Source organism: Aotus nancymaae, unplaced genomic scaffold (genome assembly GCF_030222135.1).
Source record: "Aotus nancymaae isolate 86718 unplaced genomic scaffold, 86718_ANA_hifiasm-v0.15.2.pri h1tg000014l, whole genome shotgun sequence".
Lineage (NCBI taxonomy): Eukaryota > Metazoa > Chordata > Mammalia > Primates > Aotidae > Aotus > Aotus nancymaae.
Window position 1 is genome coordinate 54367341 of NW_026988425.1, and position 12449 is coordinate 54379789.

General features: G+C 34.0%; 1 protein-coding gene and 1 non-coding gene across 2 annotated transcripts in view; both read right to left on the reverse strand.

Moving 5' to 3' along the window:
- The window catches only part of PDE4D (phosphodiesterase 4D), a 1389427-nt gene that overhangs the window by 1331395 nt on the left and 45583 nt on the right, over positions 1-12449 (reverse strand). The window lies entirely within an intron of this gene.
- Positions 9512-9614, reverse strand: LOC135274964 (U6 spliceosomal RNA). Its single transcript, XR_010342704.1, has one exon. It is a non-coding gene; the product is annotated as a U6 spliceosomal RNA (small nuclear RNA).

The window sequence follows — 12449 nt, forward strand, 5'->3', positions numbered from 1 at the left end:
TACTTTTTATGTGTAATATAAATGTTTGCTTCTGGGTAAAAAATAGGAGTGGAATTGCTGGGTCAAAGGGTAGGTGAAAGTAACTATTTATCTGCAAAACATTTGTTCAAAGTAGTTACAACATTTAATTTTCCAGTCAACAATGTTGAAGAGTTTAGTGGTTCTAACTCCTCATCAGTTTTTGGTGTTTTCAACCTTTTTAATTTTGTCCATTCTAGCGGGTGTGTAGTGGTATCTCTTTGTGGTTGTAAACGCATTTCTCTGAAGCCTAAAGATGTGGAGCATTCTTTACGGTGTTCATTGGCCATTGGTATATTTACTTTAGTAACGTGTCCCTTGAAATGCTTTGCCCATTTTTATTGAGCTATTTTCTTTGGTCTTTATCTTATTAATGTAGATGTGTTTATGTGATGCTGATTAAAGTCCTTTGTCAGATATGTTTTACAAATATTTTAATCCTATTAGTGGCTTGCTTACTCATTTACTTAAATATGTCTTTTGATGAGCAGTTTAATTTACCAATTTTTAGGGTTATTATTTTCTGAGTCTGTCATATTCTGTTCTTGAAGTATCAGAGTTTCAGCTTTTACTTTTAAGTCTCTAATTCATTAATTTTTCTCTGAGGTATGAAGTTAGGAAGTAAAAATTTATTTTTCCCATATGGATATCAATTTATTCCAATTTCATTTGTAAATAAGACTCTTCATTCCTTAATTGCTTTGGTGTCTTGAAAAAAAATCAATTTACTGTTTCTAGACTCTCTTATTTCCTTCATATATTTTTCTATCCTTATACCAAAACCTTATGCCAAGATTCAAGTTGTAATCTTGAATACAACTGTATTTTTATAGGAAAAGTACAAGTCACGTAGAATTGCTCTTCATTTTTAAGATTATTCTGACTATTCTACGTTCTTTACTCTCATATAAATTTTAGAATAAGTTTGTCAATTCTTAAAAAATAAAAGCCACTCTGATGAAGATTAAGATAAATTTGAATCTATAGATTAACTCAGGGAAAATTAATATCCTAAATTGTTATTGAGTCTTCTGATCAATGAGCAAAGTGCATCTCTCCATTTACTTAAGTCTTCTTAAATTTCTCACAGCAAATTGTAGTTTCCAGTGTAAGAATTGGGCACATATTTCATTAAATTTACTACTAAGTATTTTCTATTTTCTGGCATTATAATAAATAAAATTTTTAAATATTTACTTTTAATTGTCAACTGTATTCATAAACATGATTGAATTTGTATTGACTAAGATACTGAGACCTTTCTAAATTCACTTACTCGTTCAAGTCACTTTTTTGGAAGCTATTCTTTATGGTTCTTTAAGTACCTGTTCATGTAATCCATGAATAAAAACTGCTTTACTTCTTGTTTTGAAAACTATACATTTTAATAATTCTTCTTGCACTGTTGCTAAGACCTTCAGTAAAATGTTGACTAGCGATGTGAAGACAGACATTACTGCCTTGTTCCCAATCTTATGGGAAAAGCAGGCTATCACCTTTAATTTTGATGTGAGCTGTTGGGCTTTTTTGTAGATGGCTTTTATCAAATATTCCTACAGATGACTGCTTGCTGGGATGGGAGTAGGTGCTGTTCTGTGCACTGCAGGATGTTCAGCAGCAACCCTGGCTTCTACCAACTAGATGGCAGTAGCACCCTTCCCCTAGCTGTGACAATGTCTCCTCCAGATACTGCCCAAGGTCCCTATGGTCAAAGTTGCCCCTATTTGAGAACCACTGAGCTAAACTGAGGCAGTAAGTCAGGCACAAACACAGGAGATTACAGCTAACGTTGTCAGGCAGCTGCTTGAATGGGGACTTGCGTTTTCTGAGCTGCAGACTGACTTGCTTGGTTCACCTATTTCTTTAGATCCCCTTGACTGACTATTAAAAGGCTGTCTTAGTCCGCCTGGGCTGCTATAACAAAAATGCCACAAACAGGATGATTTATAAACAATAGTAATTTATTTCTCAAAACTCTGGAGACTGGGAAGTCCAAGATCAAGGAACCAGCAAATTTAATGTCTAATAAGGGCCAGCTTCCTCATAGATGGCACCTTCTTACAGTGTCCTCATGTGATGGAAGAGTAACTGAGATCCCTAGGGCCTCTTTTATAAGGGCACCAATCCTATTCATGAGGATCACCTATTCACCTCCTAGAGGCCTCAACTCCCTAATACAATCACCTTGGAGGTGAGGACTTCAACATATGAATATTGGAGGGACACAAACGTTCAGACCATAAGAGAGGGTCTGACCCATTCTTCTGGGTGCAATGCTTACATAAAACAGGAAGATTCAGGCTCAGGACCCTGAAGATACTGCAATAACACCCTGGGGAGGAGGTATTCTCAGGCCTCTAGGCTTTCCAAATTGGTCACAGATGGCACAGAATGACAGCAGCCTAGTCTTCATCTCCTTTATTTGTTTTGCTTTTCCTGTACAATTACAGTCAATGTCTTGAGGTGTTTTCTTACCTGCAATGCAGCTATTATTCACAAAAAGATTCAGTAAGCCTGCTTTTTAAAAGAGCCATATTTTCACACACACACACCCATGCACACATACTTTCTTTCTAATACGTACCATAACACTTTCCAAACGTAACAAAATTTGACAAAGTCAGTGTGTATTTGAATTGTACAATGAGTCCATGTTTTCCAATCTCCTTCCCACATGATATTGCAAAAGATACATGCACAAGTGTTTATTGCAGCACTTTTCACAATAGCAAAGACTTGGAACCAACCCAAATTCCCATCAGTGTTATTAGATTAGATAAAAAAAAAATGTGCCATATATACACCATGGAATACTATGCCTCCATGAGAAAAAATGAGTTCATGTCCTTTGCAGGGACATGGATGAAGGTGGAAACCATCATTCTCAGCAAACTAACACAAGAACAGAAAACCAAACACCACATGTTCTCACTCATAAGTGGGAGTTGAACAATGAGAACCTATGGGCACTGGGAGGGGAACATCATACACTGGGGCCTGTCTGGGGTTGGGGGTAAGGGGAGGGATAGCATTAAGAGAAATACCTAGTGTAGATGACAGGTTGATTAGTACAGCAAACCACCATGGTACATGTATACCTATGTAACAAACCTGCATGTTCTGCACATGTATCCCAGAACTTAAAGTATAATGAATAAAAAGGTTTAAGTATTTCTATATTGAATGAGCTTTCAATATTGGAAAAAATATACATGCTTCTCTTTTTCAAAGATTTTTGGTATTAATAAAATGCAAAATAATTTAAAAGCAACTTTTCTCATCAAGTATTTACAAAATTCATAGATACTAAACCTTACCCCTTCCTGGGTAAGGTTTGCCAAGTTTTGTGACATTAGAACAGGTTGGTAACAAGGAGCCTAGGCAAAAACAGAAATATAAAGTAATGAAAGCTACAAGTATGGAGAAATATTAATCATTGGATAATTTTCTAAGACCTAATATGAACAGAACCTGTTAATAACAGAAGGGAGAAAATACTATAAAATTCAAATAGTTTGAAGAAATAAGCATTTATATGGAAATCAATGTATTGAGAAGTGTGTTATGGTGTCCAAATATGCTATAAATCTGGGCATCATCTCAACTTCATCACCAAAACATTTTTAACTCACTCTTCTGGAGAAGTTTCTCTCATTTCGTTTTATTATGCATTCTATCCAATTGTATTATAAAACACAGTTCCAATTACTGAAATACACTTTATAATAAAATTACTGGTATTATTCTATAACCAAAAGTTAGCAGGTTCACCTCCAAATAAAAAGGCAAAGTGTTTTTATTCATAAAAGAGAATATTGTATTGTGGAAATTTTAACACAATATAACTTCTATGCATGCTTAATTTAGCACAGCCAAAGAAGAAACATCTTCAAGATATTCCAAGTGTGAGGCCCACTCCAATTGTAGATGATTCCTGTTTATGGCTGTGATTAACAAACTACGAGCAGACTTTTTAGCTAGTTCAAATGTACCTTTAAAATAATGTACTTCTAAATTATCAAATTCTTTTGGTACTTTCATTCCAGATAATTCCTTACTTGAGCAAAAACTATGAATTCTTCATTTGGCTATGGTTTACATATAGTTTGACAATTCTTTTTTATCTTACTTTAAATCAACATCTACCAGAAAAACAAACAAACAAACAAAAAACAGATTACAGGAAAAATTTCAATTAACTTATCAGGTACAGAAAATGTATTTGCATTAAGCATGTTATTTTTCCTCAATCTCTCCTGTTTATGACTCACTGCATACCATTCAACCATCATAAAAGTGTTTACTAAAGATCAGAGAAGTTATCCACCTTCATAGCCATTTGGAAGAGGAAAAATTCTTTCTACTCTTTCCAAAATGAGTTATAAACACATCCCTAAAGCAATTTCAAACAAATGTATTCCTCTGCAATTTGATTCTGAAAAAAAAATCTATACAACTGAAAATTACACCCAGAGAATACTTAAAATAAATCATGACTATGGAACAACAATTACTATATCTGGATACACAATTAGGCAACTAATTATTTCAAAAATGCAATCATGCACACAAATAGATATTCACTAATTTCCCTCCCACACTAATCCATTAACTTCCTCTTGTGTTTTTCACATCAATTTTAGCTCCCCTATCATTTTTTCTCTATTAAGAACAATTTTTAAAATGTTTTTTCTCTTCCACTAATATATGCAATTCAATTATGTTTTCTTGTCAAGGTATCCAAGGATGATTAGCATCCATTATCTGACCCTTCATTTTCTAGATGACCTTTGCAAATCAGTGGCATAAGGGAAATTCTTGTTCTTTGGTTTGTATCAGTAATAACAACAAGAGAACATACCAAATATAAAACATTAGGAATATATCACAGTAAATTCAAACACAGTGCATTTCTGTTACATTTCAGCAGTCACCATGGAACTTTTAGGTCTCTGTTTCACATATTCTTTTGAGGCATTCTTACTTCAAAGAAAAGAAGAAAGGAAACAATTGAAAATTCATACTTTAATGATTTATACTTAAATGATTTAAGTATGAAATTCATACTTTTTAATATGAATTTTAAAACATATTAAGAAAAAATTCATACTTAAATGATTAGCACACAAGCTCTTTTATTTAGAGCTTGTGTGCTAATCATTTAATTTTTAAATCTCTGGTTCTACTTGGAATGAAGTAGACCAGAGATTTAGCTGAAAAAAATAGGTTTTTTTCAGCCTTCTGATAGGAAGTTTAAGTTCAAAAGAGCTTCTGGCTAACATCATATAATGCTGCTGTTACTAACTTGTCACTAAAATCATTGAAGACAGTCTTTGAAACCAAAACAAATGGACAATCAATTCTATCATCTATAAGAAAAAGATAGGTTCTAACTTTGAAACCCTAAAGGGAATTTAGTTATTCCATGGCATACCCAGCTTTCATTTCCAATTGCTTGGCTTGTAGACATAGAAAACTAAGAATACATCCTTTTTTCTTTTTTTCCTTCAACTTTTAAGTTCAAGGGTGCATGTGCAGGATAGGCAGGTTTATTACATAGGTAAAGATGTGCCATGGTAGTTGCTGCACAGATAATCCCATCATCTAGGTAGTCAGCCCAGCATCCATTAGTTATTCTTCCTGATACTCCCTCCCCACAAACCACACCATCTCCACAGGCCCCAGTGTGTGTTGTTCCCCCATGTGTCCACGTGTTCTCATCAGACAGCTCCCACTTATAAGTAAGAACATATGGTGTTTGGTTTTCTGTTCCTGCATTAGTTTGCTGAGGATAGTGGCTTCCAATTCCAACCATGTCCCTGCAAAGGACATGATCTAATTCCTTTTTATGGCTGCATAGTATTTCATAGTGTATATGTACCACATTTTCTTTATCCAGTCTATCACTGATGGGCATTTAAGTTGATTCCATGTCTATGCTATTGTGAATAGTGCTGCAATAAACATACACATCCATGTATCTTTATAATAGAATGATTTGTATTCCTTTGGGTATATACCCAGTAATGGGATTGCTGGATCAAATGGTATTTCTGCCTCAAGGTCTTTGAGGAATCACCAAACTGTCTTCCATAATGGTTGAACTAATTTACATTCCCATAAACAGTGTAAAAGCACTCCTTTTTCTCCACAACCTCACCAGTATCTGTTATTTTTTGACTTTTTAATCACAGCCATTCTGACTGGTATGAGATAGTATTTCATTGTGGTTTTGATTTGCATTACTCTAATGATAGTGATGTTGAACTTTTTATCATATGCTTGTTGGCTGCAGGAATATCTTCTTTCGCAAAGTGTCTTTTTGTGTCCTTTGCCCACTTTTTAATGGTGGTGTTTATTTCTTGTAAATTTGTTTAAGCTCCTTATAGACTCTGGATATTAGAGTTTTGTCAGATGGATCGATAGCAAACATTTTCTCCCATTCTGTAAGTTGCCTGTTCACTCTGATGATAGTTTCTTTTGCTGTGCAGGGGCTCTTTAATTTAGTTAAATCTCATTGGTCCATTTTTGCTTTTGTTGCAATTGCTTTTGGCATTTTCAACATAAAATCTTTGCCTGTGCCTACATCCTGAATGGTAATGCCTAGATTTTCTTCTAGGGTTTTTATAGTTTTGGGTTTTACATTTAAGTCTTTAACCCATTTTATTTTTTGTATATGGTGTAAGGAAGGGGTCCAATTTCAGTTTTCTGCATATGGCTAGTCCATTCTCCCAGCACCATTTATTAAGTAGGGAATCCTTTCCCCATTGCTTGTTTCTGTCAGATTTGTCGAAGATCAGATGTTGTAGGTGTGTGGTCTTATTTCTGAGTTCTCTATTCTCTTCCATTGGTCTATGTGTCTGTTTTGATACCCATACCATGCTGTTTCGGTTACTGTAAACTTGTAGTATATTTTGAAGTCAGGTAGCATGCTGCCTCCAGCTTTGTTCTTTTGCTTAGACTTGTCTTGGCTATTTGGGCTCTGTTTTGGTTCCATATGAATTTTAAAATAGTTTCTTCTAATTCTATGCACAATATCAATGGTAGTTTAATGGGAATAGCATTGAATTTATAAATTACTTTAAGCAGTGTGGCCATTTTCATGATATTGATTCCTCCCATCCATGAGCATGGTGTGTTTCCATTTGTGTTAAATCTGATTTCTTTGAGCACTGATTTGTAGTTCTCTATGAAGAGGTCCTTCACTTCCCTTGTTAGCTGTATTGCTAGGTATTTTATTCTTTCTGTTGTAATTGTAAATGGGAGTTCATCCATGATTTGGCTCTCTGCTTGCCTGTTTTTGGTGTATAGAAATACTAGCAATTTTTGCACACTGATTTTGTATCCTGACTGCTGAAGTTGCTTATCAGATTAAGAAGCTTTTGGGCTGAGATGATGAGTTTTCTAGATATAGAATTATGTCATCTGTGTACAAAGATAATTGGACTTCCTCTCTTCCTATTTAAATACCCTTTATTTCTGTCTCTTGCCTGATTGTCCTGGCCAGAACTTCCAATACTATGTTGAATGGTGAGAGATGGCATCCTTGTTTTGTGCCCATTCAGTATGATGTTGGCTGTGGGTCTGTCATATATGACTCTTATTATTTTGAGGTATGTTCTTTCAATACCTAGTTTATTGAGAGTTTTTTAATGTAAATGGATGTTGAATTTTATCAAAGGCCTTGTCTGCATCTATTGAGGTAATCATGTGATCTTTGTCTTTAGTTTTTCATTATGTGATGGATCACATTTATTAATTTGCACATGTTGAAACAACCTTGCATCCCAGGGATGAAGCCAACCTGAACATGGTGGATAAGCTTTTTGATGTGCTGCTAGATTTGGTTTGCCAGTATTTTATTGAGGACTTTTACATAGATGTTGATCAAGGATATTGGCCTGAAGTTTTCTTTGTTTTATCTCTGCCAGGTTTGGTATCAGGATGATGCTAGCACCATAGAATGAGTTAGGGAGGAGTTCCTCCTTTTCAATTTTTTTGAATAGTTTAAGCAGAAATACTACCAGCTCTTCTTTGTACCTCTGGTAGAATTCAGCTGTGAATCCATCTAGTCCTGGGCTTTTTTTTTTTTTTTTTTTTTTGGTTTGTAGGCTATTTATTACTGTCTCAATTTCAGAACTTATTATTGATCTATTCAGGGATTCAATTTCTTCCTGGTTCAGTCTTGGGAAGGTGTATGTGTCCAGTAATTTACCCATTTCTTCTAGATTTTCTAATGTATGTACATGGAGGTGTTTAAAGCATTCTCTGATGGTTATTTGTATTTCTGTGGAGTCAGTGGTGATATCCCCGTTATTATTTCTAATTGTGTTTATTTGATCCTTCTCTTTTATTCTTTATTAGTCCAGCTAGTGGTCTATTTTATTAACTTTTTTCAAAAAACCAGATCCTGAATTTGATTTTTTGAAGGATTTTTTATGTCTCTATCTCCTTCAATTCAATTCTGATCTTGGTTATTTCTTGCCTTCTGCTAGCTTAGGGATTTGTTTGCTCTTGATTCTCTAGTTCATTTAGTTGTGATGTTAGATTGTTAATTTGAGATCTTTCCAGCTTTTTGATGTGGGAATTTCATTTTTTTTGAGACACGGTCTTACTCTGTTACTCAGGCTGGAGTGTGGAGTGCAGTGGCACGACCTTTCTCACTGCAACCTCTGCCACCCACGTTCAAGAGAGTCTCGTGCCTCAGGCTGCCAAGTAGCTGAGACTATGGGCACATGCCACCACACCCAGCTATTTTTTGTATTTTTAGCGAAGATAGGGTTTCACCATGTTGGCCAGGCTGGTCTCAAACTCTTGACCTCAAATGATCCACCTGCCTCAACCTCCCAAAGTGCTGGGATTACAGGTGTGAGCCACCACACCCAGCCTAAATTTCCCTCTTAATATTGCTTTAGCTGCAGCCCAGAGATTCTGGCATGTTGTCTCTTAGTTCTCGTTAGTTTCAAAAAACTTCTTGATTTCTGCCTTAATATCATTATTTACCCAAGAGTCATTCAGAAGCAGGTTGTTCAATTGTCATGTAATTGTGTGGTTATGAGTGAATTTCTTAATCTTGAGTTCTAATTTAATTGTGCTGTGATCTGAGAGACTGTTATGATTTCAGTTTTTTTGCATTTTCTGAGGAGTATTTTACTTCCAATTATGTGATTAATTTTAGAGTCAGTGCTGTATGGCGATAAAAGAATGTATATTCTGTTGTTTTTAGGGGAGAATTCTGCAGATGTGTATCAGGTTTACTTGATCCCGAGCTGAATTCAGGTTCTGAATATCTTTGTTAATTTTCTATCTCAATGATCTGTCTAATATTGTCAGTAAGGTGTTAATGTCTTCCATTATTATTGTGTGGGAGTCTGTCTCTTTGTAGGTCTCTCAGAACTTGTTTTATGAATCTGGATGCTCCTGTGTTGGATGCATATATATTTAGGATAGTTATCTATTCTTGTTGAATTGAACCCTTTACTATTATGTAAAAAAAAACATGGAGCCCTTCAGCAACTTGCGTGTAATCCTTGTGTGGGGGCCATGCTAATATTATCTGTATTGTTCCAATTTTAGTATATGTGCTGCCACAGCAAGCATTCCTTCTTTTCTTTATTCGGTGAAAGAGACCCGGAGTTCTCGGTTTGGGGAATTTTACTCAGAGGCAAATATACTTTCTCCCACCATTCCAGCATCTTTAAGAAAAAAACGAGCAGAAAGCAGGGATGAGAGGCCCACAGTGCCACATGTTCCAAAAGGCTTAGTCTGCAGAGATAGAGCCTTTGGTTGATGAACTGGGGAGAAAAGGTGAACAGAGCACAGAGGAGCAATCCTCATAGGTTGAGAATTACAGATGCCACGTAAAACTTCTTCTTACAGTATCAAAGAATCAGCCTGCAGTAGCTAAAAAATCAAAAGCCAACTGAGAGGAGGTACTTTAAAAAAAAAAAATTACCAGAAAATGGTAATTGAAATGGCAACTAAACCCAATGATGTTCATTAAACTGTAAACTGGATGTTGAAGTTTTCACTACCATTGTAATAGAAAAAGAGTCAGATTAAAAAAACCCACTCAACTTGGGTATCTTTGTGGTTTTACTTAAATTTGAGTAAAATATATATATATATATATATACATATTTGATTCTCTAGTGCGTTTAGTTGTGATATATGTGTATACACACACATATACACACACAAAACAGAGGAAAGAGAACAGTGCTCTAAAAATTCAAAACAAACCTCCAAAAATTTTTTACTGCAGAATCCAAAAGAAAAACTCAAAAGACTACTTGGTATGGTCAACAGAGAACCAAGATATTGGCCTCTGTGAAAAGAAAACAGGATGAAATGAAGAGGATTCCAGCCAGGTTAAACAAGACAACAGACAATGGGTAAAATGAAAAGGAAGAGGGATTATTTTTTAAAAGGAAGACTACATAGAAACTAAAAACAAAATAGAAGAATTAATTGATACTGAAGACAGTGGGTTTAAGCATTACTTACGGTTCTATAAGCCTTCACAACGAGAAAGGAGAAGTGTGTTAGAGAAGAAGAAAAAATTGAAAAAGAGAGACTAGAGAGCTAACATACAGCTCATCAATATTCCGAGAGAGTCCAGAGAAATGAAACAGAAACAGTAACCAAATACACATCTGAAAAAAAACTTTCCTAACCTCAGGAAAAGGGGTGACATGGCTCCAGGAAAAAAATAAATCAGTAAAAGACCTAAACCTTAACACATCTGGCACTTTTAAACTACTGAATAAACAAGAAAAAAAATCCTGCAGGATTCCAGGAAGAAATAAAACTTTTTACTTAAAAAAAAAATTAAAAATATGCTAGCTTCAAATAAGATACAGATTCTAAGGAAATGCCATAGCCCATAAGACATTATATATTACAATGTGTATGTATAAATATATATACATGTGTGTATAAACACACACACAAAGTTATAACTGTAAGAAGAAACTGATAGAAATACAGTACTAATGTCAAACAAAACTCTCTTAAGGAGAAAAAGTAGCTGAAAAATTAAAAGGACCATAAATCATATAAGTAAATACAATTAATGAAGTTGGTCTAACAGTTACATTTAAAAGTTTGGATTTTTCAAGGAAAATACTTTTGTAAAAAGTTGGCCAAAAATTGTTCATATGTTAGATAGAGGCAGTTGAAAGCTATAAGACATAGAAATTATATAGAACATAAGTATGCATAAATATGTGAAACACATACAAATAACCCAGTGGAATTAATATCAGAAGATAACCTTTAAAAATAAAAACACAAAAGCAAATCTTAAAACATTTCTAAATGCCAAAGGCTGAAGAATAAATCCAAATTGCAATTACAAACTATTTTAAAATTAAGAACAATTGAAAAATCTATATAAAATCTAATAATGTGTGGTAAAATATGGACTCAAAAGGAAAAAATCCCATAACATTCAGGGATCTCATCATTTAAAAAATGGAACAAAATAAAGTAACAAAATATTCAACTCAATAAACTGCAGAAGTTCAATAAAGGTCAACAAAATAACTTGAAGAAAAGTCACAGGAATGAATCAATGAAAATCAAAACAGAATGACATATTCATTTAACAACCTAGAAAAAGATCAGAACCCAAAGGAAGTTTGGAAAAACAAGTTAATAAAGGTAAAAGCAGAAAAATGGCAATTAGGTAAGTAGAACTCTGCAAGAGTAAGAAAAGAAAGTTTAGATTTCATTAAAAATGACAAAGTAGATTTGACTAAATATAGAAACAAGATTAAAAATATACAAACGAATAGCATATACAATCCTATTCCAATTAATGTGATAAACTAATTAGTGGCAATAATGTAAGAATATGAAGTGATGAAACTGATCTGGAAAGAAAGCGAAATGAGAAAATAGTAGAACAAATATATAGCAGAAACAAAAGAAAAAGGGTTTTAGAAAAATCAATCTAAACCCAAAACACAAAACAAAAATGGTATAAGAAGTAAATTTTTTTAGAATTACACTATATTCCACAACACAGATAAACAATGGAAGCCTATTATATTCATGTTATATATTAGGTTGTTGCAAAAGTATTTGTGGTTCCTGCCACTAAAAGTAATGTAATAGCTAATAGCTATTTCAAACTTAATACCATACCTGACAATGATTATTTTTTAAAAGATCCACCTATCTCACTTTTTGAAAATACAAACATAACTAATGAAATATATTAATAAAATTCAGGAGTATATTAAAAGAAAAAAATTCACAATAAAATAAGAGTTGTAAGTATATCCAGAATCTACAAAGAACTAAAACAGATTTACAAGGAAAAAATCAAGCCCATTCAAAAGTGGGCGAAGGATATGAACAGATACTTTACAAAGGAAGACATATATGAGGCCAACAAACATGAAAAAATGCTCATCATCACCAGT